This window comes from Mauremys mutica, chromosome 7 (genome assembly GCF_020497125.1).
Source record: "Mauremys mutica isolate MM-2020 ecotype Southern chromosome 7, ASM2049712v1, whole genome shotgun sequence".
In the NCBI taxonomy this organism is placed as follows: domain Eukaryota; kingdom Metazoa; phylum Chordata; order Testudines; family Geoemydidae; genus Mauremys; species Mauremys mutica.
Genome location: NC_059078.1, coordinates 102,119,405 through 102,146,140, shown reverse-complemented (window position 1 = coordinate 102,146,140; position 26,736 = coordinate 102,119,405). Strand labels below are relative to the sequence as shown.

Here is a 26,736-nt window from a genome sequence, read left to right as displayed (position 1 = left end):
AATTCTTGCATCAGGTCTTTTTGTAATTTATTTTTAAAACTACAGAATGACCATGACCCTTGGCATTGAACCAGAAACTCTCTGATTATGTGTCTTTGTAAAGCTACAGCAAGCTTTATATATGTGGTAGCTACTATTGTACAGTATGTGCTGTCTCTGCCAGTGTTTCACAAAGTGTCCTTAGCGCACAGGATGTGAGACTGGTAAATAATCAGTCAAAACATTTTTCCTTTGTCTTTTCAGACACATTGTTGTTCTTATCCTCCAGACCCTCCTTCCTAACCCTTTATAAACCAAATCCCAGATCAGCACCCAGTGATATTGACGTGATTATAGACAATTATTGTAGGCTTCTTAGTTGCACAATGAAGCACATAAAATGCTGTACCTGTTGCTAATAGAAGATAAAAAATGCCAGACCTCTACAATGAAGTACCAGGGCACAGTAATCTAAACCCATTCTACCATTCAGTTTCAGATTCTAGTCCTTGTAGCAGACACTAGATTGATGTATAGTATTCCTAAAATATAGGCTCCTTTGAGGAACATACTTTGGTCATGTTGGGTGGTAACACTGGAACATATCACAGAAGTATTGCAGCAAAACAAAGGTCAATGACACCATTCAGTAAATGAGTAGCACTTCCTGCTGAGTCACACAGAGACATTGCATTTGGCTCCAAAGATAGTTTCCCAACCCAGAAAACAGCTAATTATGATACATCCAGGACACCTGCCGTAGAACAATGTTTTCTGTAGAACAAACATTTGATTGCTTTCTGGCTACGTTAGGTTTACCTTGTGACAGATAGTAAAATCAGGTTTCAGACATATTTATATGCAAGTTGAGTTGCACATAAAAAGTCTGTATATTCTTGTCATAGTCACACATTTTAAGGCCAGAAAGGAGTATTGTTATCATCTAGTCTGACCTCCTGTATAACACGGGCCTCAGAACTTTCCCCAAAATAATTCCTGTTTGAATTAGAGCGCTCACAGAGAAGACCCAATCTTGATTTAAAAATTAGCAGTGATGGAGAATCCACTAAAACCTTTGATTAACCAATGATTAGTTACCTCACTGTTAAAAATGTATGCCTTATATCCAGTCTGAATTATTTAGCATCAACTTCTAGTCATTGGTTCTTGTTATAACATTGTACTACTGTATCTCTAGATCAGGTCATAGAGGCCTGCATTAATATTACAGTCTCGCACTTCCAACGTTTTTGCTTCATTGTGCTGACCAATGTACACACAGAGAGTGTCAAAATGTTTTCTGGTCTAAAGAATTTACAGTCTAAGGAGACATCATCTCCTTTCAGTTACATAGTAATAGGTACCCAACAGTGAACATTTAGATAGGGTACTACACAATCCCATATACTCATTGACCTTTTGAGCATCCCCTTTTTGACAAGAATATAAGCTGATGCTGAATGCAGTCGATTGGGACACTTTGCTAGATTCTGCATTCTACTGTATAATGGAGTGCTTTGCTAGATTCTACCTTGAATTGAAGGAAATTTTACAATTCAGTGTTGTGGCAAGACTTGTCAAGCTGGAGATCTACAAGGAAAATGTCTAAGTGATCTGAGACAGAAAGTGCTTTGCTGTGTATCCTCCATTTAAATGTCCTTACATACAAATGCATCATGTATGCTCATTACTTTTTCAGTTTTGTACCTGAGTTACCAGGTTGCCTAGCAAGCTCTGTGGTGGCCTCGAACTTTTCATTGTTGATGTGGTTTTTCAGCCCTCCATCCTTTGCTTCTATGTTTGTGGATTATCATATGAAGCTGATGCCTAGATTTATATCTCATTCTCCACACTTTTCTTCAGGAAACTCAATAATGTTAACTTGTCTGATGGGGATTAGATGGCTCAGAGCTGTTTGATGCATCCAAGAAAGCAAGATATAATAAAGATTTCATATGCAAGAAAAAGCAGCTCATCTAATTTTTTTGTTTTAAAGGTTGTGGCCAGTATTTCCTATTTGATTTTTTAAAAAGTTAACCTATATTTAAGATTCCCTTGAATTCAGTTTCAAATCCTGATATTTTTAGGATAGCATTGCTATTATTTTACTGTTGTTTTTATTCTTTTTTATTAATTTGTGGAGACCTCATCTCTGAGGAATCTGGGTATTCTAGTCAATTAAGATGTATCAGTTATCCTCTGAAAGAATCTCCTTAATTTTCCTGCACTGCTTGGCTACTCTTTATCTTGTAACGTCTACGTGTACGTAGTAATCTGAACTTCTGTGTACAAGTCCGGTGACTGAAATAATCTCCTTTGGGTGAAACAATAAGGGAAGAACAAGCCTGTTCGGCTAAAACGCTCGCTGACTCAAAGCTTGGCACAAAACAGAAACTTTATTGAGGTTTAAGACAGTTCAGTTAATTTTTCCTGCAGTTATTTTCCTTTCCAAACATACCTCAATTACCTGGTGACAGCCAAGATTGGAAGGGAGTGGGCAAAATGCAACAAGGAAAGCTGTTTCTGGGAAACTTTCAGCCCAGCGTTGAAGACCTGAAAGATTCGGCTATGATTTGAAGAAGAACACAAAGGTGGGGTGCTCCTTGAGCCAAACCTCTGACAATTCTCTGATATCATGGTATTTCTAGGGTGCCCATAATGACAGTATCTGAAATAATCCAGTCACTTCAGAGGTGATTCTGAAACCGCAGAAGGTGAAAATGTCAGGCCTGTGCTCAAGTTCAAGAAACATAGTAGTTTAGAGTTGAATCTTCCTTTTGCTGTCTAGGATTATCATACGGACGCCATCATAATACTCACATATTGGTTTATGGATAACAAATTTATATATTCCATGCCTCTGAGACCACCGTAGTAGATTACTGGAGTGCTCTGATTCTAGGACTTTCTGATAAGAACATATGCATATAGAGCTTGCTGCAGCATTTTGAGTCTATCAGTTGAACTAGATATGCACAGCAAACGTTTCCAGTGTTGAAGAATGTGTATGGCTTTTCTTTTTAAACAGTGTTTTTAGTACAAACAAATATTTATTGTTTGGAAAGTTTCCAAGCAAATGGCCCTTAGTGTTGTTCAGATGCACCTTACATATCTTGATTTTTTTCATTCCCCCGCTGCAGCCAAAACAACAAAAATGCTTTTCACTTCTACAAATTCTTTTCTGTGAAAATAGTGACTTCTCACCTCTGGTACATATGGTAAATATAAGATCATGCTTTGTGGGTGGGAGTTCACCATTATTTAATGCAAAAAAATTGTGCTTACTGGTAGAAATGGTATTCTTTTGTGGATTCACAAGTTGTAGATTAAAGTTTTGCAAACTGAAAATGAATGGTGTCTGCCCCCTTTGCTCCTCATGTGCCTAAGAATAGCCTGAAATTGGTGCACTTGGGTTATCTCCTTGCTGCGTAGCATTTCAGTCTTTAAGGTCTGACCTGACTACTTGCAGCCTAATGATCTGTGGATGGAAGCCCATGCTCGTGGCACCTTTTGTTCTTTCCTTGGAATGACCAAGGAACAACAAACACCCCTCTACCAGGCTGACATTACCACATTTAAAAATTGAGCAACAGATTCCACTCTGATGGTGGAAAGCATCTAATAACCCACTGAAATGGCCCCTTGAGAATTCTTCTTGCACAGGTGGTGTAGACCTGGGACAGTTGCTCTTACACCATCCCCCTTCCTGCTCTGTACAGGGGCATGACTAGCATGAAAGGGACACTGGTTGGGCTATTCCTATGTCCCAGTGATCCCCAGCTGCTGGAATGACCAGCCAGGGCTGTGAGCTGCTAGCACAAGATGGAGCAGTCTTCAGGCTGGTCTACATCCCATTGCAGACTGGCCTGGCATCTGGCAGGCCAAAGATTGGAATGAAGCCAGGGTGGCTTCGCACCACCTTCCTCCAGAGCTGTACAAAGGCTGAACGGAGACTTGGTGATTGGAAAGACTGTTGTTCTGCTTCAGAAAGAACAAAACTGCTGATTTAAAGCCAACAATGTGATTACAAAACCAGCTCTGTCAAATGTATAACTGAAAAACCCCGTTCAGATTAAGTCAATAAGTTGAGATTTGTTCTGACCCTCAATGCAAGTGTAACCAGAGTTTTTGTTGGTGGTTTGTTTAGGGATTTTTTGTTCTAACTTTCTTGTTTCCCTGGTTGTGGGGGATGAGGCAATTTAAGAAGAAAAGCAAAATCAGACATTCATACCATATTATTTACTCAGGAGACCAGATGAGCTCATTTTGAGGAAAACTTTAAAAAACTTGCCATGCTGGTTTAAAAACTAGCTGGGTGGGGATAAATCAGGCCTCTGCTTGCCCAAAGCTAGATTGCATGGTAAGGACCCATAAGCATAATGACAGTGCACAGTTTTCAGCTGATAACTTCAGCATTGCTGTTTGAGCAGCTCAGAGCCAAGCTGATAACTGCTGGGAAATACCAAGCTGTGACAAGGTGCAGAGGGCTTACCCTGGAACCAGAAAACACCTCTGGGGTAGAATCATAGAAAATTAGGGTTGGAAGGGACCTCAGGAGGTCATTTAGTCCAACCCCTTGCTCAAAACAGGACTAATCCCCAGACAGATTTTTACCCCAGTTCCCAAAGTGGCCCCCTTAAGGATTAAACTCACAACCCTGGGTTTAGCAGGCCAGTGCTCAAACCACTGAGCTATCCCTTCCCACCAAGGAACTTAATGACTTGATGTAAAAGGGCTCTGGACATCTGTAACTCCCATTGACTCCAGTGTGAGCTCTAGGTGCTCAGCATCAAGAAATCACATAAGGAAAAAGCTCTTTAAAAGCAGGCCACTCATAGGCAGATGGGAAAGGCATGGTAGGGAGCTAGGCAGGGATGGCAGCCAGGCTAAGCTATGTGAGGGGTTAATTTTTGTTACAGCCCAGATAAGCCTTTTTGTTTTGTTTTAAAACCTTTTGCTTGTTGTTAAAGATCAACTGTGATGAACACTCAACACGTTTACTTTTGCACCTCGCTGGGGCGTTAGGGTGCATTAAGAAGCAGAACAAGGCTGCAGTGCTTTGATATTTGAAATAGCAGGGATGTTATATCTTCACTTCCGTTGCTTTGTTGAAGGGTATCAGCACAATTGTTGGAGGGCGACACAAGGCTGAAACCTGAATGGCCACTTCCCCTCTCTCATCTAGGATGGGGAGTAAGAATCTATGACAATCTATTTTTCCTGGTTTTCTCCCTCAACCTGCATGCCTGGCATGAGCTCCCTGAGCTGAATGGCTGGCCTAAGAGGGGCAAAGGAGTAAACCAATCACTCCTCCATATAGCCAGATCCCTCCTGCCAAGCCAGAAGTGTGGGCAGAATTGGCATTGATGATGGTGACACAACATATCAAAATCAGGGTTCACCAGACTCTGGCAAGTTTCTTAACTTCTGTGTCTCTGTCCATCTGTAACACTGGTACAGTGATTATATGCTTCACATCTCCAGGAGAGAGTACAGTTTTGTTATTTGTTTTAAAGCACTTTCATTCCTTAACCAAAACAGCTAAATGAATACAACAGATTCAAATTTTGAAAACTTCAACCTCAAAACCTCCTTTCTGTCAATAAGAATATGCCCAGTTTCCCTTATGACTTCTTTTTCAAACCTGGCTTCTCTTTTGCTTTCCTGTCCAGCACTGACTTCCGTGCAATAGCTTGTCTATGCACTGATGTCCCGCCCCACTGTTAATGCAACTTAGGCCTTGGCTACACTTGCGAGTTACAGCACAGTAAAGCAGCCCCGGGTGCCCAAGCTCACTCCCCAGCCACACTGGCAAGACACATAGAGCGCTCTGACTCCGCAGCTACAGCGCGGCTGGTACTCCACCTCGGCGAGTGGAATAATGTTTGCTGCGCCCCCGCTGGAGTGCTGCAGCGCCAGTGTGAACAAGGTGTTGTGTTACTGCGTTGTGATCAGCCTCTCGAAACGTCCCATAATCCCCTTAAGTCAAGTGGCCACTCTTGTCATTGTTGTGAAATCGGCTGCAGGAATGCAGAAATGCCCTTTCAAAGCTCCGTTTTGGAGAAGCCCGCTGCTTATCAGCTCCGAGGAAAAAGCAAACATTTACTGTTTGCTTTGAGTGAGTGAGAGATAGGCGGGGGAGGGGAAGGAGGCGTCTGAACTTACAAGACAGCATCCTGAGACACTCCCAGCACCCCAAAAACTCACTCTCTCTCCCCCCTATACACAACACACTCCCTGTCACACTCCACCCCACCCCACCCAATTTGAAAAGCACATTGCAGTCACTTGTTGGGATAGCTGCCCATAATGCACCACTCCCAATGCCGCTGTGAGTGCCGCAAATGTGGCCATGCCAGTGCGCTTGAAGCTGTCAGTGGGGACAGACTGTAGCGCTTTCCATACTGTGCTCTACGAAGGCGGCTGTAATTCACAGTGCTCTACATCTGCAAGTGTAGCCATGCCCTCAGTGTCTTATCTCTTTATGCTGCCATGATCTGGCTAGATGAGTTTTCCACAATAACCTAACTCCCAGACTAACTTATTTACACTTGTTGATACTGATCTTCCTGTTCCATCTGCTAATCCGGGACTTGATTCTGTATCACTGATTCACATGGCCATCCTTTATTCAATGGAGCTCTCACTTGCGTAAGAGCAGTAGGGTGGGCCCCAAGTGACTTATACAATCTCTATGACTCTGGTTGCACTGTTTCTCCTTTCTTTGCCCTGCTTTACATGTTAGTATTAGAAGCTGCCATACTTGGGTACCTGGAGGGGTAGAGATCCAGCAGCAGATGGGGATGGGTAGAGTATAGGGAATACTAGGATAGGGGGAGCAAAAAAGAACAAAAACATTAAAAAGGTGAAAAACACACCGAAAAAAATAAAATAAACAGTGAAACTACAAAAAGAGAGTGAGTGTGGAACCACTGTACTTGGAGCCAGGGCCCTTAAAGACAAGGAACCCATCTGCCTATCCACTGTGAGATTGAGCATTCCAGGATGGACATCGCTGCTAGTTTATCTATAAATTCACCTCACAAACTCATAGAATTTAAGGCCAGAAGGGACCATCATGATCATCTAATCTGACTTCCTGCACATTTCAGGCCACAGAACCTCACCCACCCACTTCTGTAAAAGGCCTATAACTTCTGACTGAGTTATTGAAAAACTTCATGTTGCAGAGACTCCACCATTTACTCTAGTTGAAATCTGCAAGTGTCTCATGCCCCATGCTGTGGAGGAAGGCGAAACCCCCCCAGGGTCTCTGCCAATCTGACCTGAGGAAAATTCCTTCCTGATCCCACGTATGGCAGTCAGTTAGACCCTGAGCACATTGGTAAGACTAAACAGCCGTACACCAGCGAAATAATTCTCTATAGTAACTCAGAGCCATCCATCCTCCTCTAGTATTCTATCACCAGCCGTTGGGGATGTTTGCACCTGGCAGTCAATGCTTCTATATTACTGCTATTAAAACTACAACTAGAGCTTGTGTTTTGGGGGGACATTAATTTAATGGGGGGAGGGGTATTTTTAGCAAGTTTTGAGTTCTAGGTAAACACCAGGGTGTTTCAGGGCTTTCTCTTTGTATGTACACATAATACTGTTTCAAACTGTACTACGTTAAAGTACACTAGGGAACTTTTAGTGCACACCAGCAGGGTCTACATGGGCCAACCAATGTGCAACCCCATGTTAGTTGTTGTCTTTTGTATGGCATTTTAAAAGCAAGAGGCTGGGATTATTACTGAATCTTGAGAGTCAAAAGCCATTCTAATGCTTCTGGGGTTGCTAGGTGGATTCCTCCTTGTGCCACCACTGTAAGCATGAACAGGACAGTTGTCCATGATACGTTGCACGGCTTGTACCTCACCACAGTCACAATTTGGTGAGTCTTGAATTTCCATTTGTGGAGGAGATTCCCACACCTTCTGTACGTTGCCCGAACGCGGTTGAGTGCAGTCCACTGCCTATGGGGAAGGCAGACTCCCAGGACTTCTTTCATTGGCTCTTAATCAGGTCTTCGTTTGGGATGTCATGAGCAGCCAGTGAGTGCTGGTGTCCTTTCTGTTGGCCTGTAGCATTGACATGTGGATCCAGAAAGGCTTCCTGGATTTGAGTCAGGAGGGTGGCCTGAGTTGAGATCTTGGTGTATCAGCAGGCAGCCAGGATTTTGTTGTACTCCTGGGCAGTATCTTGCCTGATGTTGGCTGGTGTGATGCCCACCAAAACTGCTACAGCATTGGCATAGACCCGAGAGAATCGCTAACAATCCTGAGGGTAGCATTGATTTCAGTGTCAACAAGATTGGTGTGGGAGCTGTTGCACCAAACTGGTGTTCAATGCTTCACTGTTGACAAGACCAGGGCAGACGTTCAAAGCGTGCATGCATCATGTCCCCAGGATGTGTCAGCAATCTTCTGGTGATAACCCTTGTCTTTATCTTCTTTTTGGTGTTGTCATGGTGCTGGCAATAGCTCAGTGTCGGTTCAAGGGTAACCCCCAGGTACCACGGATTGCGGTCATGCTAAAGAGGTAGCCTGCATGTTAGTGTGCTTTAAAAATTACACCCCTGTAGTGCTTATTACTGCCCCATGTCAACAAGCCCCTAGATTCAAGTTGGGGAGCAAAGACGTTGCTCATATAAACAAACTGGACTGGGAAAGGGGTGAAGTCAGCACAAACTGTAACCATTCTCACTATTTTTCCAGTGTCTATTGGATAAATACCAATTTCATTTTTATTTATTGATTAATCGGGGTGTTTGTTTAGCAGTTAAAACCCAAAAGCAGACACCCTGTCTATAACCAACCTATTAAATGTTTTGTTAAAACCTTTTTACTACTTACAAAGCACCAAATACTTTAAACATGTTGGGCAAACAGCACCAGTGTGAAGTAACAGCGACTGGAGCCCAGATACATTCACAAGCAAAACACCTGAAGTTCAGTAAAGGTTTCCAAAATGTAAAGGCACCTACCTCATAAGTCTAAACCCACTACATATTGGATATCTCCTAAATTTGGGATGTTTGACTGAAGGATTTTGGTTCAGGAGGTCCTCCATTGTGGGAACTTTCTTAATCACTGGGGGGGAAGGTGCATTAATCTGGACCTGCTGCTGCATATGTCTCTTATTTTGAATATATAATCCTCTTCTCCAACTATCTTTTACACAATGCACATTGCACACTCCGATCTCTCTCAGTCCCACCCTCCACTCCATTATTTCCCCACTTCCCTCAGCAAGAGCTGCAAGACAGAAGAGTCTTTAATAGCTGGAGTTCATTAAAACCTTTTAGCACCTCCTTTTTTCTGGGAAGATGAGACAGAACTTGAAAGTCTGCAAGTCTGGTAACTGAAGTGCAGTCTTTTGTAGACAAGCCCATCATGTTTAGGATCATGGGGTTATTATGAACCACCAGTTTCAGGTGTTCATGATCCATTCAGATTAAGTTCACAGTAAGATCTGATCAAATATGACACAAACAGTATTTGTGAACATCCATTTGAATTCCAAATAGTTTTTGGTTTGATAACCTTCATAAGTCTTTATAATTAATTTCTTCTGAATGGGTTTTTGTTTACAAAAATGTGTAAGAAATGGCCTTTCTTCATATGCAGACAGGATATTTGTGAATAAGCCAGATTATCTGTTTGCTGTAGTTTATTCATTATTAAAACTGGTTGAAAATTTTCCATTGTAAAGTGTTTTCACTGGAAAATATAGTGCTTACTAAATTTTTATATTCCAGGAAGCAGCATTTTGAAATGGAATGTTTTGTTCCAAATCAACATTTTGTATTTTATTCTGTTTCAAAATGTCAAAATTGTTTGTTTAGATATTTCTTAATTGAAATGTTTGGGAACTTTTCTGTATTTCTTCTTTTCATTATGATCTGAGAGAAAAGCAAATGTCAAAATGACGGAATTTCCCCCAGGATGAAAATTCCATTTTCCTGCCATCTCCATTCATTATTCATCATGTGTTCGTTGAAGGTTCAAAGTTACATTTGCACAGCACAGAAAAGAAGAATACTTAGCTCTTACGTAGCATTTTTCACCTGTAGATCTCAAAGTGCTTTACAACAGATAATAAGTATTGGGAAACTGAGGCACAAAAAGTGAATTGGTTTGTCCAAGCAGATCAGTGGAGGAGTGAGGAACAGAACTCAGTCTCTTAACTCAGTCTCCATTGTCTTATCCACTAGTCCAGAAACATTGCCATATTCTCAGCACTTAGGTGACTGCTCATGCGCCATTGACAATGAACACCAAGTAGTGTAAATGAACCAACCGTTCATGAACAACCTGTTGTGTGAAAATTGTTCATCACCTTATTTGGCACATATTTATGAATAGTAACTACAGAATTGATCTGGCAGTGATTCACAAACAGAAAAAGGATACATTTGTATTGTGATGTATTTGCAATGTCGAGTCTGCTCAGCTCTATTCACAATGCAGAATTTCTAAAGTAACTGCGAGAAGATGATTGTTTCCTGGGAATTTAATATTAGCTTCTTCCACTGTCCTCTCTAAAGCATACTAACAGAACTAGTATTATAGCAATCCAAATGGAGGTTTGTGGTTGTTTGAATGGCTTACACTTGACTTAGTACTTCACAAAAAAAAGATTAAACATTTATAGGAAAAGAATTCATCTTCAGTTATAGTAGCTAAAATAATAATGATCATTGCTACCAACCCTCATGCTTCGGGGCACATGCTAATTCCCCAGAGCGGTCAGAAAGAAATTTCTTCTATATCATTGTAATGCTGTGTTAGGTGTTTTGTGAGGATCTCACGCCTTCTTTTAAGACATCTGGCACTGGCCATTGTCAAAGACAGGGCATCAAACAAGGGGGCAAATTCCAATCTTTCTTACACTGGTTTAACACTGATGTAAGTCCATCAAGTCTATCAATGGAATAGCTCCTGGTTTACACAACCAGGTTTAAGTCAGATCTAAATCTGGGCCTAGATGAACCAGTTTTCTGTTCCATATGTGAACCCCTAAATTCTTACACTGTGAAGGAGCCTGATAGCCTTCTTTTGCAAATCATTGGCTTGTTTGTGTTAGTATTTACTAAGTGAATACAAAAACTGCCTGGAAAAAAGGCTGTGTGGGGCAACATTTTATAGCACAGAGGAAACATAATATTGAGTATGTGTTTACAAGGTGGGGGTGAAGATGGGAAAGTCAGCAGCTGGTCCAGTGAAATATATTACCTCGCCCACATTGTCTCTCTAACATACTGGGACTGACATGGCTACAACTACACTGCATATAGCAGAATGATAAAGGCAATTGTGCAGAGCAGCAACATTATTGCTGCCAAGCTGATTAGCCATACCGCATAATTCATAGAGGGCGCCTTTCTAAGGAAAATAGCTAATAATTCCAGTAACAAAGACCGGTGCCATATCTCCAGTTATGCAAACACATCACACAGTAACAGGAAAAAAAAATGCCAGAGAGAACAATCCATATTCTTATTGGCAACATCTGTAGCTGAAACCTCTGAGGACTGAGCTTTTCCTCCAGGCCCGAATGTGTGAAGTAGACAATGATGCAGTCAGAATTGTGATTATCCTGCAAGTTAATAATGCTTCAGTAAAACTCATTACACAGCTAATGCATTAAGGCACAACTCTTTACGATTCTACTCCACACAGGATAAATCGTGCTGGTAAGTGTCTCATTTCAGCCCTGGGCATCTCCCACTGCGCCAGGCTGATGAGCCCTTAAGGAGAAAGGAAAACATATTCCTGTTGCGAAATATTCTGTCTGCATTCATTGCATTTGCTTATTCTGCAGGAGGCCTGTTTCCTGCACTACAGAGTGAAAAGGATTTCCTTGTTGAAATGTCACCATAACAAACACTTGCACACTATGTATTGTGGCTTTGTTGTATTTTCTTTTAATCCTTGAGTGGCTTTTTGATTTTTTTTAAAGGGTTCAAAAAGGAGCTGCCCCCCAAACTGAAATCCTAACATTGTTTTGAGGTCTAAAGAGGCTAGAATACTTTATCCCTTTGTTTTTCATTCTCACATGTCTCTCTATCTAGGTTCAATCAGAAATAGCACATTATTACAAGAAAGACTGTTCTCATGGTGTTTGCATCCTGCCTGGAACCACTGGACATCTGAGAAGGAGGAAGCCTTTTCTTACATGATTCCAGCAGATGCAAAAGGTTTGGAGGCAACTTAGATAAGGTATGTAACTAATCTGAATCTGGGAGGCTTACGGTATTTACACCCATCCCTACCTAGAGGCACAATCCTGCTAACACTTAAGCATATGACAGTGAGGCTATTCACAAATAAACTTATTCACATGCTTTTCTGTGAGTATACAGGCAGGCTGAGGTGTCACAGAAACACCACAGGCAGTTTGGGGTAACCCAACCTGCCTTGTATACTCTCAAAACCTCAACAAATAACTCTGGGTTTGTATGCATGGAATCAGAACCTCTAAGCAGGCACAAGATTTCCTTGAGGTATCTCACTAGACCATTTAAGTTGTACCCTCAGGACCAATCATAAGCTGCACTGGGACAATGTTTGTCCTCAGTGTTTTACCTTACTGTTGAAGCTCTGTACTGGCTGACAGTTGAGATGGGAGTCACCCACACTAGCAATTTTTTTTACCCTTTATTACCAATGAGTAGCCCTGTACCCATGGAAGCATTCGTATAGACCTGATGCAGGTGTTTTCACCACCAACTATGTCATTTAGCCCTGCTGCAATAGTGGAAATTTTTAAGGGAAAAAAAGGCCTGAGGAGACATAGCCTTGGTGTCCAGCCTTAAACTTGATTCTGACTGACAGCGTACACTACTGCTTCGGCAACCATGGTGGCTACCTGGTTTTGACGTGTCTGTGCTTAGATCCTACTGTGATTAGCACCTTAAAAATATCATAGATAGATAGTGTGATGGGGCAAGGCCAGATGGCTACAGAAAAGTAGTAAGGAACAGGTATGTTAGCCCCAGGCTAACCAAATCCCTAGTACCATGGTAACCAAATGGCAGTTGCTCCAGGTTAATCAAGACACCTGGGGCCAATTAAGATCTTTCTAGAAGGCAGTGGAGATAGCTACATTGATTGGGCCACCTGAAGCCAATCAAGAGCTGGCTGGAACTAGTTAAAAGCCTCCCAGTTAGTCAGTGAGTTTGGTGTGTGTGAGGAGCTGGGAGCAAGAGGCGCAAGGAGCTGAGAGTGTACTGCTGGAGGATTGAGGCGTACAAGCATTATCAGACACCAGGAGGAAGGTCTTGTGGTGAGGATAAAGAAGGTGTTTGGAGGAGGCCATGGGGAAGTAGCCCAGGGAGTTGTAGCTGTCATGCAGCTGTTACAGGAGGCACTCTAGACAGCTGCAGTCCACAGGGCCCTGGGCTGGAACCCGGAGTAGAGGGTGGGCCTGGGTTCCCCCCAAACCTCCCAACTCCTGATCAGACACAGGAGGAGTTGACCCAGACTGTGGGTTCCACCAGAGGGGAAGATCACTGAGGTGAGCAAATCCGCCAATAAGCACAGGACTCACCAAGGTAGAGGAGGAATTTTGTCACGATAGAATCCATCCCACCTGGTTCCCAGGGGGCAGTGTGGGTAAGCGAAACTGGTTTTCAAAGGCATTTGCTTAAGAAAATGCAATGATGTTAATTAGCATTAGGCTGATCCAGTTGTACAATTCTCAGGAGTTAGGGAACACTGATTTTTGTTCTTGAATATTCCTGGATGGTGGGAAGCCTCATGAAAAGCCAGAGATAGGGCTGGTCTGCATCTAAAATTTAGGTTAACCTAGAGTCGCAACTGTATTGTCTGTAGTGTAAACAAGCTCTAAGACTCCCTCCCTTGCTCCCTCATGCTCAAATAAAGCTATTTTCCTACAGTCTGAATGTTGGTAAATATTACCTTGAGGCCACCCACACCTGCTGTTTGGGCTTAGGCATTAGAAAAGCATTCAGTCTGGCTGGTCATTAACTTTGCACAGAATAAGCGACTTTAGAAAGCAGAACCTTATCAAGGCAGATTATCAAAAAGGCCTTTAAATCTGTGCTTATAATTTTTCATGTTGATGACATTGGACATGAACATTTTGGGTGCCAAAATATTCAGAATAACAAGATCAGTGTGCATACACGTGCTATTTTCACACACAGCGCTGAGATTAGATATGTCAGAAAACATGAACACCCAAAATTGGAGGTCTGAATGTGTAAGCAGGGTTGAGGACACTTTCAAAATCACGGCCAGACGTGTGTTCTCATCACAGGTTTCAGAGTAGCAGCCGTGTTAGTCTGTATCCGCAAAAAGAACAGGAGTACTTGTGGCACCTTAAAGACTAACAAATTTATTTTAACATGAGCTTTCGTGAGCTACAGCTCACTTCTTTAGATGCATAGAATGGAACACACAGACAGGAGATATTTATACATACAGAGAACATGAAAAGGTGGAAGTATGCATAACAACAGGAAAAGTCTAATCAATTGAGATGAGCTATCATCAGCAGGAGGAAAAAAAACTTTTTGAAGTGATAATTAAGATGGCCCATAGAAGGTGTGAGGAGAACTTAACATAGGGAAATAGATTCAATTAGTGTAATGACCCAACCATTCCCAGTCTCTGTTTAGGCCAGTGTTAATTGTATCTAATTTGCATATTAATTCGAGTTCAGCAGTTTCTCTTTGGAGTCTGTTTTTGAAGTTTTTTTGTTGCAAAATTGCCACCTTCAAGTCTGTCACTGAGTGGTTAGAGAGGTTGAAGTGTTCTCCCACTGGTTTTTGAATGTTATGATTCCTGATGTCAGATTTGTGTCCATTTATTCTTTTGCGTAGAGACTGTCCGGTTTGGCCAATGTACATGGCAGAGGGGCATTGCTGGCACATTCTCTACGCAAAAGAATAAATGGACACAGGGTATGAGAGAAAAGCTGCAACATTAAAAAAAAAAAAAACCCCAACGGAGAGGTTACTGATTAAAAGTGAAGAATACAAGACAGGAACAACTGTTAGGCTACGCAATTGCAATTGATAATAAAAGGCAAGCGAAAGTTCCCTAGTTCACATACAGTACAATGTGCTCTCAGTGCAGAGGCAAGCAAGCCATCTAATTGTTGAATTAGACTTATGCAGTAAAAATGTCAATTGTTTGCAAATGTCATGATTTGAAAAAGGAAAGGTTCAAACCTTATTTTACTATTTTACTGAGAGATTTAAGTGGGCTGCAGTTACAGGCAGCCTTGCAACACATATAAATGTCGAAGTGCAAGTCCATTACATTGTGTTACATTTTTATGTCATTCAGTCTCTTTGGGCTTGGCTACACTTGCAAGTTGCAGCGCTGGTAGAGGTTTTCCAGCGCTGCAATTAGTAACCGTCCACACCTGCAAGGCACATCCAGCGCTGCAACTCCCTGGCTGCAGCGCTGGCTGTACACCTGGCCGGGTTGGGGTGTAGCGATTGCAGCGCTGGTGATCCAGCGCTGCTCATCAAGTGTGGACACACACCAGCGCTTTTATTGGCCTCCAGGGAATAAGGAGATATCCCAGAATGCTTTTAACTAAATTACTCCCTTTGTTTTGTTATGCAGCCTCTCTTTGTTTTGTTGTGAACCTCCGGAGCTCCGAGCTCCGTTTCTACCGGAGCTGTTTATCAGCTCCTGTTTGCTGTGATCAATCTGTGAACAATCAAATGAGATCCTCCTCCCTGTTGTGAACGAGCTCTGTGGAGCTCCTCCGTTGCCGCTGCTGCTATCTAAAAAACAAACAAAGCTCCTGTTTGCTGTGATCATCTGTACCTGGCTGTAAACAATCAAATAGAGGCAGGCAGGGAAACAGTGGGGAGTCCTGTTGCCTGCAGGCTGTTTGCAATTAAGAGTTAAGACTAAGGGGTCGGAAAAATGTTCTGATTTTTCAAGTCAGGAAGCTAACACACAGTGTTGGCTCCAAAAATCCACTCTCTCTCTCCCCCCGCTCCCTGTCACACTAGAGCCCACTCCACCCCCCTCTTTTGAAAAGCACGTTGCGGCCACTTGAATGCTGGGATAGCTGCCCATAATGCATCACTCCCAACAGCGCTGGAAATGCTGCAAATGTGGCCACACACCAGCGCTGGTAGCTGTGAGTGTGGCCACACACCAGCGCTGCTCCTACACAGCTGGATGACCAGCGCTGCAAACTACCAGCGCTGCAAACCGTAAGTGTAGCCAAGCCCTTAGAGAAGGGGAAAATGTAAGGCCTGGTCTTAAGAGGTGCTGAGCTGCCTCATTCCCCAGGGACACTCAGCATCTTGCAGAAATATGCCCTTAATTTGCCTGCAAAGTATTTCTTCAAAGAGAGTTTTAAAATGGTAAAACAAAGTTATCCAATACTCTAATAGGAATGACACAGTTGAGCTCCCCTTGCTGACTTATCTGTGCTGTAATTAGTAAATAAAGCACGTGAACATATGGGACCTCAGGCAGGGGAATTGGGTACTTGCTATGTAACCCTCACAAATCCATTCATTTCTTTCTTTTTTTTAAATTTTCAATAGGATCTGAAGCAAGCTGAGTTGAACAGCAAGTAAACAAATGAGCAGAACACCCCACCCTTCCTCTTATTTGAACGCTGTGCAGTTAATTGAGAATGTGATCGACCAGTCCTTCCCTTGCTGCCAGTGCAAACTCTTGTAAATTCATGTCGCCCGTCTTCTACAGAAGCAACAGCAGCACTTGCCCTTCCGCTTGCCGTTTGTTTGGACAGCCAGTGGCACTGCTCATGGAGAAAGTAAGACATAACGGATCTGAATCTCACATCTGGGTGGTATGAGTGGGTGTTCTGCATACACTGTTGTATCGTGGGAGGACAAGTATCACTGCTTTCAGTTGCTGCAGTAACTCCACTATGACACACAAAAATCCCTTCCCAGTCAGTACACAGAGAGGAATATGAAGAAGGTGATTTGCAGTCCCTGCTATATTGTGCTGTTTGTTGTAATAACAGGATAAGTAACAGGCAGGAAAAGATGGAGTTGAGGGTTTCCCCACCCCTGCATCTATTTATCCCTCTTGACCTCTGAGCATCACCTTTCAGGCAGCCAGCTAACAGCATCAGTGAGCTGGAGTTCTTTGTTCCTTTTCCCTGGACCAAAATTATCCACCTTTTCAAAATACAATTGGTGAGATATTTAGTTAGTGTAAATCAGCATAGATCAATTGACTTCAGTGCTCTGCAGAAGTCTGGGGACTTGCATTGACTTCAATAGAGCTAGCCAATTTACACCAGCTGAGACTCTGCTCCCATAACACTATCTCTTTTAAACCTGTACGTGTAACCTCAGTTCTTCATTCAGTTCTTCCTAAGGCACAACTCCAGTTGAAGTCCATCAACTTTGCCCAAGTAAGGGCTGTTGTACACTCAAAAATTAAAATCCAAAATACAAATTCTTGGCAGATGAGATTCACCTAAGGAGAGTTCCCGGGAAACAAAATGTCATTGCTCTGTTGGATGCTCTGTTGGATGGGGGCAGGAGGTGCGGGAGGAGAAGTAATCATTGCATTGGCTGAAAGTGTAAACTGTCTGCTAAGACTTTATATGAAGAACTGGTGTGGGGTGAATCAGGCCTGAGGCACTCTCTTGTGCAATAGCCAGTCAGCGGGAAGAGCACACTGTCATTGCTCTGGGAACACCCTCAAGTAGCATCTTACCCACTTTGCTACAGTTGGAACACACCCAAAGGAGCAGTGCACATAGGGCCGTATGCACATGTTGACTGTCTTCCCATTTCATTGTGTAGGCGGCAGCACAGGAACATCGTCTGAGTACAGGATGTGGTGTACATTTGGAGTAATAGTCAGGCTGAAGTGCTGCTGTCTTGACTATCTTTTCTATTAAGAGAACAAATCAAAATGTTTTGGAGAACTGGAAAATATTGGATCAGAAGATTTGGCCTGTTTCTCAGCAAGTGGTTATGTTCCCTTGAGTGTGATTCACAGAACCCAAACTTCCCGCACTCGTCTCATGGACTGTTAGCTGCAAACGTTCAGTCTTCCTTTAATACAAGGACAATTTCAGTTAAATACAGAATACTGACAATACCAGTCATAACTGATTACAAGATTTCTTAGATTTTCAGAGAGATATTTTGAAAGCATTGCATGAGGGGAGTTTGACCACATGATTACTATTCCTATCAATGGTAAAGGACACTATATACCTCATGGCCCTTGCACCTTATATCTCAGCTTTCATGAGAAAATGGAGGAACTTTGGGAAAGTCAGCAGCTGTCGATAAAATGGAACTATTCCTCAGCATAATCTATCCTGCTAGATTACATAATGGGAATAATGAAATTACATCATGCTGTATTTTTAGAAATAGCAAGTACTTTTCACCATTTTTCTGTTAAATTTTTATAAATTTAAATACATTTCCAATCCTATAGTAAAGTAAAGCAGGAAAGTGTTACAGGTGTTAGAAACATTAGAAACTTCCAAGAAAAAGAGAATTCAGCAAGAAGTCCACTAAAATGATGGGGTTTAAATTAGCTGCTAACACTCAAGGAAGAGACCTTGGATTCATTGAGCAAATGTTCTCAGAGAGCTATCCACAATGTGCAGTGGCAGTCAAAGAAGTTAACAGCATGTTAGGAACTGTTAGGAAAGGGATAGATAATAAGACAGAAAATAATATGATGCCACTATATAAATCCATGGTATGCCCACACCTTCAATACCGTATAGAGTTCTGGTCACACCATCTCAAAAAAGACATCTTAGAACTGGAAAAGGCACAGAGAAAGGAACAAAAATGAATACAGGTATGGAACAGCTTCCATTTGAGGAGAGACAACTAAAACGGAATATCATAGAGGTCTATAAAATCATGAATGGTGTGGAGAAAGTGAATAAGGAAGCATTATTTACCCCTTCATGTAACAGAAGAAGCAGGGGTCAATAGAGAAGCATTATTTACACATCACACAATACAAAAACCAAGGGTCACCCAATGAAATTAATAGACAGCAGGTTTAAAACAAACATAAGGAAGTACTACTTTACCCAGTGCACAGTCAACCTGTGGAACTCTTTTTGCTAGGGGATGTTGTGAAGGTCAAAACTATAACAGGGATCAAAAAAGAATTAGTTAAGTTCATGGAGGATAGATACATCAATGACTCTTAGCCAGGATGATCAGGAATGATACCCCATGCTCTGGGTGTCCTTAAATCTCTGACTGCCAGAAGCTGGGCTTGGATGACAGGAGATGGATCACTCAATAATTGCCCTGTTCTGTTCATTTCCAGTGAAGAATCTGGCACCAGCCACTCTCAGAAGACAGGATACTGGGCTAGATGGACCATTGATCTGATCCAGTATGTCCATTCTTATTTTCTAAAACACTATAGTGGCAAATGTGTGTGGGGGCGGGATTCCTCGGGATTCAAAGCCAAGATGAAAGAGTGCTCACGTTGCATCTCGGCATATAAAATACCAGATACACAAGCAGTCCATTGACTATCAAATATGTCATCTGTTCTAAAGAAACAAACTGTTCAAAGAATTATCCAAACAGCTTTAGCCTCATCAGGATCTACATCATCATCAATTGCATGGACTTCTTTAGCTTAATTAGATTACTTTATTGTGATGGCAGCCCCTCTCCTCCTCTTTTTTAAATTCTTTGTCGTTAAGAGGAATTCACATCCCAGATGTGCTGCTCTGGCTAAGCTGTACTCAGTGTAGGACCCAGGAACATTAATGTCACCTTTGCATTCCCATTATCTCAAAACCATCTGGAGGCTGGTCCAGCCCCTGGTTTAATTCAGTATATCCTGAATGTTTAAATTAGAGGTGCTGTGAGGTCATTTCAGCAGCCAGGGATTATCAGGCCTATGGATGTCCTGCCCAGGTCCCTTTTCCCCAGGGGCCATGTAAGGGGATGGTGTGTGTAAGCAGAGTCAGGATGAGCTCTACCCTGACATCTGGTGGTGAATTATGGTAGGTGTGGAAAAGAACTTCAGGGGCTGATCTTGTTTGCATCGACACACCCACCCCACCTAGTATGAGCCCACGGCAGCCCAAAATGGTCACTTTGACAGCTGTGGGATCCGCAATTTCTCTGTTATTGGGGCAGGAGGAATAAAGTGTTGTTACCCTGATTATGTGAATGAAGGACTATGAAACTGTTTTATGACAGAGGGTCTCACCATCAACTAAGTAGCACTCGCTAGACAAGGGACATGGGTTCCAAAACCCAGTGAATTGAGAGAGGTTGGGGGAGGTATGTGTACCTGATGGTATGGGCCCCTTTTTGAGGGCTTGGAACACCAATTGCATCGCCTCCTCCACTTTCCACTGTTGAATAGCAGAGCTAACTTTGATTCCATTAGGAGTCTAGCTAGAGGCTGCTGAGCTGAATTCACTTTGAGCCAATGGTGCACCAGCACTGAGGCTCCCCTACTACAAGCTGAAATCACTAAAAGAGCTAAAATTACTGAGCTGAGATCACTGAGTGCTGTGTTAACTAGTGGGGGAGCCTGAAGATATATCGCTAAGCGGCTGGCAGAGCGGAGCAGTTTGCAAGACGGTTGGAGCAGAAGATTAAAAGAAACCATTCTGAGGATGCCTTTATATTTCCTAAAGGAGAAGTAAATGGTATATTTTTCCTTTGCAGTTCACCTTGAAGATATGCAGGAAAATTTGTTGTAGTATGAGTCACTTTCTTTATCTCTGCAAACTCTGTTCCTTTATTTCTGCTGCAAACATTTGCTAACTATAAATAAAAGAAATGTATTGATGCATGGGAGGGTCTGAGTTTGGAGAGTTTGTTCTTAGCAGCCAAATACAGGTTGCAGCTGGCAGTTAGGCGAGTGCCCATAATATGTTGATAAGCGTCTTTCTTTAAAAATGTACTTTGTACTTTTCAGATAACATGAGTGAAACAAAATCTGGCTCGTGATGATTCAATTGCTACTCTTTTTTTTTAATTAACAAATTGAATAATCCCATCATAATGAGACAGAGCATCCCACAGCTCCTTCCTATGTAGTTCTGGAACCTGCCTCTGAAGCGTCTGGTGCTGGCCACTGCCAAAGACAGGATCCTGGACTGGATGATCCTCAGGTCTGATCCAGTCTGGCAGTTCCTATGTTGCTATTCAGTTGTTTCCACATAGCTTAAACAAAAGCACCTTTGCTCAAGATATATTTTGAGGTGAATCTGTGTCCTAATAAATAGTCACCTATACTAAACACCTGCACCACACCCCCTTTGTATTGACTTTGTCTCATTCTTGGATTATAAAGAAACCTAAAATGTATGATTAATAACATACAGCTTTCTTTTCTCAAGTAAAATGCATAGGAGCTCCCTGGAAATGAGCACATATGTTCTTATGGAGCAGGAGATTAGAGTTTTTCAAGCACACTCTGATATTGCGATTTTGTGTGCATGACATAAGTTGTTTTAATTCTTTATTTATTTTATAGAGCATGGACTAAATTTTCTACTGCATCCTGAATGCGCTTGGCACAGCAGAGGAGGGGGCCAGTGAATGAGCCAGTTGCAGTTTAGAGCAGTGTGAGAGCTGTTCTAAACCGTGCCAGCTGGGTATGGTCCCCTAGGGCCCATATGCTAGCTGGGAATAGTCAGAGTGTGCTTGGCCTTGGTTTTGCTTACACTACTGGTGTATAAGTAAGGACAGAGTCTAGCCATATGAAGTACAGATTTAGATGAGTTTTTATTACTAGATCCCACACTGCAGAAATGAACTACAGCCTGGTGCCGTTCAATATTAGATCTCCACCACGTGTTAGACAGTCAAATAATGGGACTCCATTAAGTTTCAGTAAATCTCAATTTCCATCATCACTGGGTTCCTGCAGTGCTGTAAGACTAGAACTAGAGAGTGGCACATACAGTATGTTTGTTGGGCTTAACATGCTGTAAGTCATGTATAAATTAATCTGCATTCAAAAACCGATGAAACCCCACTTTGTCCCTCCCCTTCCTTCCATGAAGTTGGGATTCCATGGGTGGGACTTGCCCAGGCAAGGAAAGAGCAGTCAGAGCATGACCTCTCTGTGCAGCATTATCCCCTAGGAAAACACGACAATATAGGTAGAAATTCATGCTGGGTGTAGAAGCATGAGTTACACAGAGCTTTCTACTCATCGTGATTTTGGTTGCCCAGAGATAGTCTGGCAGGGCAGTTATGTGCTTGCACAGATAGGTACCCCAGAGATCCACAGGCTGCTGCAGATCCCCGAAGAGGAGTTGCAGCAGGACTGCACTCCACACTACTCCTGTATTCTTTGTGGTGACTGACAGCCACCTTAAACCCTTGGCACACTTCAGGGCCAGCAAGTCAGTCCCCTTTAGCATCTGGTGCCTGCGTTTTTGTATAGCTGCAAAGAAACATTCATTCTTTTTTTTCTCCCATAAACTTTATATTTGGGAGGAAACAACAGGGCCCCAGGACTCTTAGGGTCTGATTTTTTTTTTCTTCAGCAGCTCTAAACAATCCAGCTCCCATTGATTTGAATTAATGTGGTGTGTAATAGGCCCTGGAGATTTTAAATAATGGTGTTCTTCATTAAATGTATTCCCAAATTCCATCATAGAATATCAGGGTTGGAAGGGACCTCAGGAGGTCATCTAGTCCAACCCCCTGCTCAAAGCAGGACCAATCCCCAACTAAATCATCCCAGCCAGGGTTTTGTCAAGCCTGACCTTAAAAACCTCTAAGGAAGGAGATTCCACCACCTCCCTAGGTAACCCATTCCAGTGCTTCACCACCCTCCTAGTGAAAAAGTTTTTCCTAATAGCCTCTTGTCCTGTAATCAGAGCACAGCTATGTTCTCACTTCTCCCCCATCTAGGGTACTGTCATCTCCCCCAGCAATTTGAAAAAAGTTCTGGGCATGTAAAACCTTTTAGTAATAGCCAACTGTCCTCTTCCGGCAGCTTGTTATCTGTCTTAATCTGCGGCCTACAGTCAATGTCCTTATTGCACTTTAAGGCACCTACCATCAATGCTTTTTCAAAGCTGTTGAGTGTTTCTGATTGGCATCCATCCACAACATCTGAGGGAGGCCACATGACATGCCTTTGTCTGGATTTTCATACATCCTAAGCAGCTAAAATAACTGTGAAAGGGAATTCGTCACTGAAGCAAGTCAGTTTCCAAGCTAGATGAATAACAGACTGCTGTGAGCCCAGATAGGAGAATACCTGAGTCATAAGGGTATTGAATTGGTTGTTATAGGAGCACAGTCATGCTGCTGTAATACTGCACAGCTAGCACTGAATGAAGTCATTGTCTGTACTCCCTGTGCCATTGGGGGGACTGTGTGTTAGGGGAACATGTGACTCCTTTAACTTTTCTTCACCCTATCATGAGATTAACTCTCCCCCCTGCTTGAGCAGGGCCGAGGGGAATCTGAGGCTGGTTTCTGAGCTACCATGCTGAAGTTGTTTTAGGGCCTCCTCAGCCTGCCTTTCCCTCAGCCTGCCTTTGCAGTCAGCTCTTTGGACTGCAGAGGGAAGCAGCCCTCAGCAACTCAGGCACGCAGGACCAAGGATGGTGTGGTGTTTCTGGCACATAGCATGGCAGGAAGTGTGAAACATGAAGCCACGAATGCCAGCTGCCAGCTCAAGATCTGGGAACACATGGGTGAAAGAGTGTAGAGGAGGGATGGGAAGGAGAATGTGAAATAGAGGGGGAGAGATGAGGATGAGTAGGAGAAAGGAGCGAAGGAGACATGAGAGAGGGAAAAGGGCCACATCTATAACCTAGGATGGGATCTCAAAGAAATAAAGACAGAGGGTCAGATCCTGCTGTACAGCCTAGCTGCGCACGGTGCAAGTCAGGAAGGAGGAAAGCTCACCATTGCACTCCCCTTAATCCTGGGCCCATGGTGTGCAGGGACAGTCCCCTGGCAGATGTTAGAACCTAAAGGCTGTTAAATTTACACCACATGTAAAGCCACCCCCAGAGGCTAAACCTGCAGCCGTGGCCTCCAGGCCATGCATTGCTCCCTTTGCTCTGACCACAGGACCTTACCCTGCTATGCTGAGAGCAGGGAGTGGGGCTGATGTTAAGAGCCTCTGTGCTAGCTCTATGCCACAGAGGATCTTCCTTGCAGTGGGTGATGATCTAGGGCCAGATGCTGCTGGTTTGCACAGCATGCAGTCAGGGGCGGCTCTAGGCACCAGCAAAGCAAGCACCTGCTTGGGGCAGCCCATTTGCAGGGGTGGCAGGGATCTAGCATGGGAGCTGAGAACCAACAGGGGGCTCTGAGAGCTGTAGTTCCTTGGTTAGCTCCCTGCCTACAGAGCCAGCCCTGGAGCAGGGAAGAACTACATTTCCCAGCATTCCTTGGCCACTACCAACTGGAAAGGCAGGAGGGGGACCTCATGCAGCAGCGTGCTGTGAGTGCTGTGAATGGTAAGGAGACCATATTTTAACATTAAAAAAACAGGGCACTCCATGGGGAGGGAAGCCCCACCCTGCCACCATCCACTCCCTCCGACTGCCCCCCACAGAAACCTCAACCCATCCAACTCCCCCCCCGCTCCCTGTCCCCTGATCACCCCCTCCCACGACTCCTGCCCCTAACTGCCCCCCAGGACCCCACTCCCTATCTAAGTGCCGCTGGTCCTTGTCCCCTGATTGCCCCCTCCCGGGACCCCTGCCCCTAACTGCCCCTTGGGGCCCCACCCCCTATCTAAGCCTCCCTTCTTGTCCCCAACTGCCCTCTCCTGAGACCCCCCCACAACTTCCCCCTAGGACCCCACCTCCTATCTGTCCCCTGACAAACCCCTGGGACTCCCATGCCTATCCAACCACTGCCTGTCCCCTGACTGCCCCCCCAAACCCCTGACCCATCTAACCCGCCCTTCTCCCTGCCCCTGACTGCCCCCCCGAACCTCCGCCCCATCCAACGCCCCCCTGCTCCCTGTCCCTTGACTTCCCCCCCCGGAACCCTCTACCCCTTCTCCAACCCCCCAGCCCCCTTACCGTGCCACTCAGACCCAGACACGCTGCTGCATATATGCTGCCGTGCTCCCCTGTGGAGCCCACAGCCCCCACCCCCAAACACACATCCAGCACCTGCCTTCCAGATTTGAACACCTCAAAATTCAGGAGAGCTCAAGCTCAGTTTGGGCAGCTGTTACTTCATTTCTCCCAAATCAAATATACTGATCCACTGTAACTTGCTGTAGAAAAATTTTTGTAGGATAAAATTGAGCAAGAAATGCTTCCCAGTGGTTATTAGGATTGGAATTGCTATTTTCAACAGCCATTGCTTTTTTGTTTGTTCGTTTGTTTGTTTGTTTGTTTGTTTGTTTGTTTGTTTAAAAGGAAGACAGTGATATTGCATTGGCAAATTCCCCATAGAAAGAAAGAGTGGAACAAAAGAATAATAAAGGCACCTCAACTTTTCCTCATTTATGGTGGACAGTCTCATAATATGCATCCAGATATCCTCCAATCACACAAGCTGAAAATTGTTCCACTTTAATGCAGCTTTGTAACCATATGGGAACCAATCCTGTCTGTGTTTTGTGCACGTACAAAATTCCTGCTGAATGACCCACCCTGGGAGTGAGTTACCAGTGACCCTGGGCTGCGACGGAAGGAGAGTTCAGGTGGGGGGGGGGGGGAGAGCCCAGCGCTGGGGCGGCAGGGGGTGTGGGGGGGGGAGAGCAAGCCCAGGGCTGGGGCAGCACGGGGGTATGGAGGGGAGCCCAGGGCTGGGACGGGGGGGGGGGCAGCCAAATTTTTTTTTGCTTGGGGCAGCGAAAAACCTAGAGCCGGCCCTGCATGCAGTGGTGAATGAAAAAGAGCCAGAGGAGAGAATGAAGAGACCGTGTTAATTTGGCTGCAGTGTCTAATGCACTAATACATTTCAATCATTAACAATTATAAAAGCCTTCTGTGAGATTCCGAGCATGGCACCCCTTGTAATAACAATGTACAGAAAAGGCTAAAAGGCACAAAAAAGTATGTACTGCAGAAATAAGCTGCATATGTCAATGTGTATCAAACCATGAACCTAACAGAAAAATGTCTGTAGTGGCTGTAGCTAGAAACACTCACTGCAGGGATAATTAAACTACAAATGCTAGACTAGATTTTTCACAGAGCTAACATTTTCCAAAACTGGCCTAGCTCTCTGATTGCAGTGGCGTTTGTGTTTGCAAGTTTTGTTCTTGGATTTTGAACCTGTAGATATGAATTGCAGGTGCAAATCAAAGTACTTCTACCTCTAACTGCCTGATTTGCACCACAACTGTGTAACTAAAGCACAAATACTCTGATTTGCACCTGTGAATGAATTGTGGGTACAAACTGCACTCCACACAGGGTGGCTGGGCCTTTGGGAATGTGACCACTGTTTCAGGGAAAATGGGGAGCACTGCACTTCCAAACATATGGCAACATGTCTGTAAGATCTTCTTGCAGTCACGGTGAAGGGATTACATTACCTATTCCTAAAATGAACCACTTATGGAGTAGAAGGCACAGCAGATTAGGGTAAATTGAGGAATAAAATATCCAATTGAAATTGGGAGGGAATTAGGGAGGCAGAACGCAATTACCTAAGAAGCAAATTGGCCAGGACACCATACCAGTGTTACCACTGGACCTGTGTGCAATTCAGCAGTGTGTTTGTAAAAGATCCCTGAAAATCCCATTCTTGCTCTGTGGTGTTCCTTGCTTTCCGTTTCAAGTACAGACAAGCTAGAGCTG

The 26,736-nt window shown here is 43.6% G+C and overlaps 2 long non-coding RNA genes across 2 annotated transcripts in view; both read left to right on the top strand.

Annotated features, from left to right (window-relative positions):
• The window catches only part of LOC123373683, a 96,750-nt gene extending 79,976 nt beyond the window's left edge, over nt 1-16,774 (top strand). Inside the window, exons 3-4 of the long non-coding RNA XR_006580828.1 lie at nt 12,059-12,206; nt 16,532-16,774. This is a non-coding gene — a long non-coding RNA (uncharacterized LOC123373683). The remainder of the gene's footprint in view (nt 1-12,058; nt 12,207-16,531) is intronic.
• A 7,597-nt stretch (nt 16,775-24,371) lies between these two features.
• Nucleotides 24,372-26,736, top strand: part of LOC123373684 — a 36,131-nt gene continuing 33,766 nt past the window's right edge. Inside the window, exon 1 of the long non-coding RNA XR_006580829.1 lies at nt 24,372-24,426. This is a non-coding gene — a long non-coding RNA (uncharacterized LOC123373684). The remainder of the gene's footprint in view (nt 24,427-26,736) is intronic.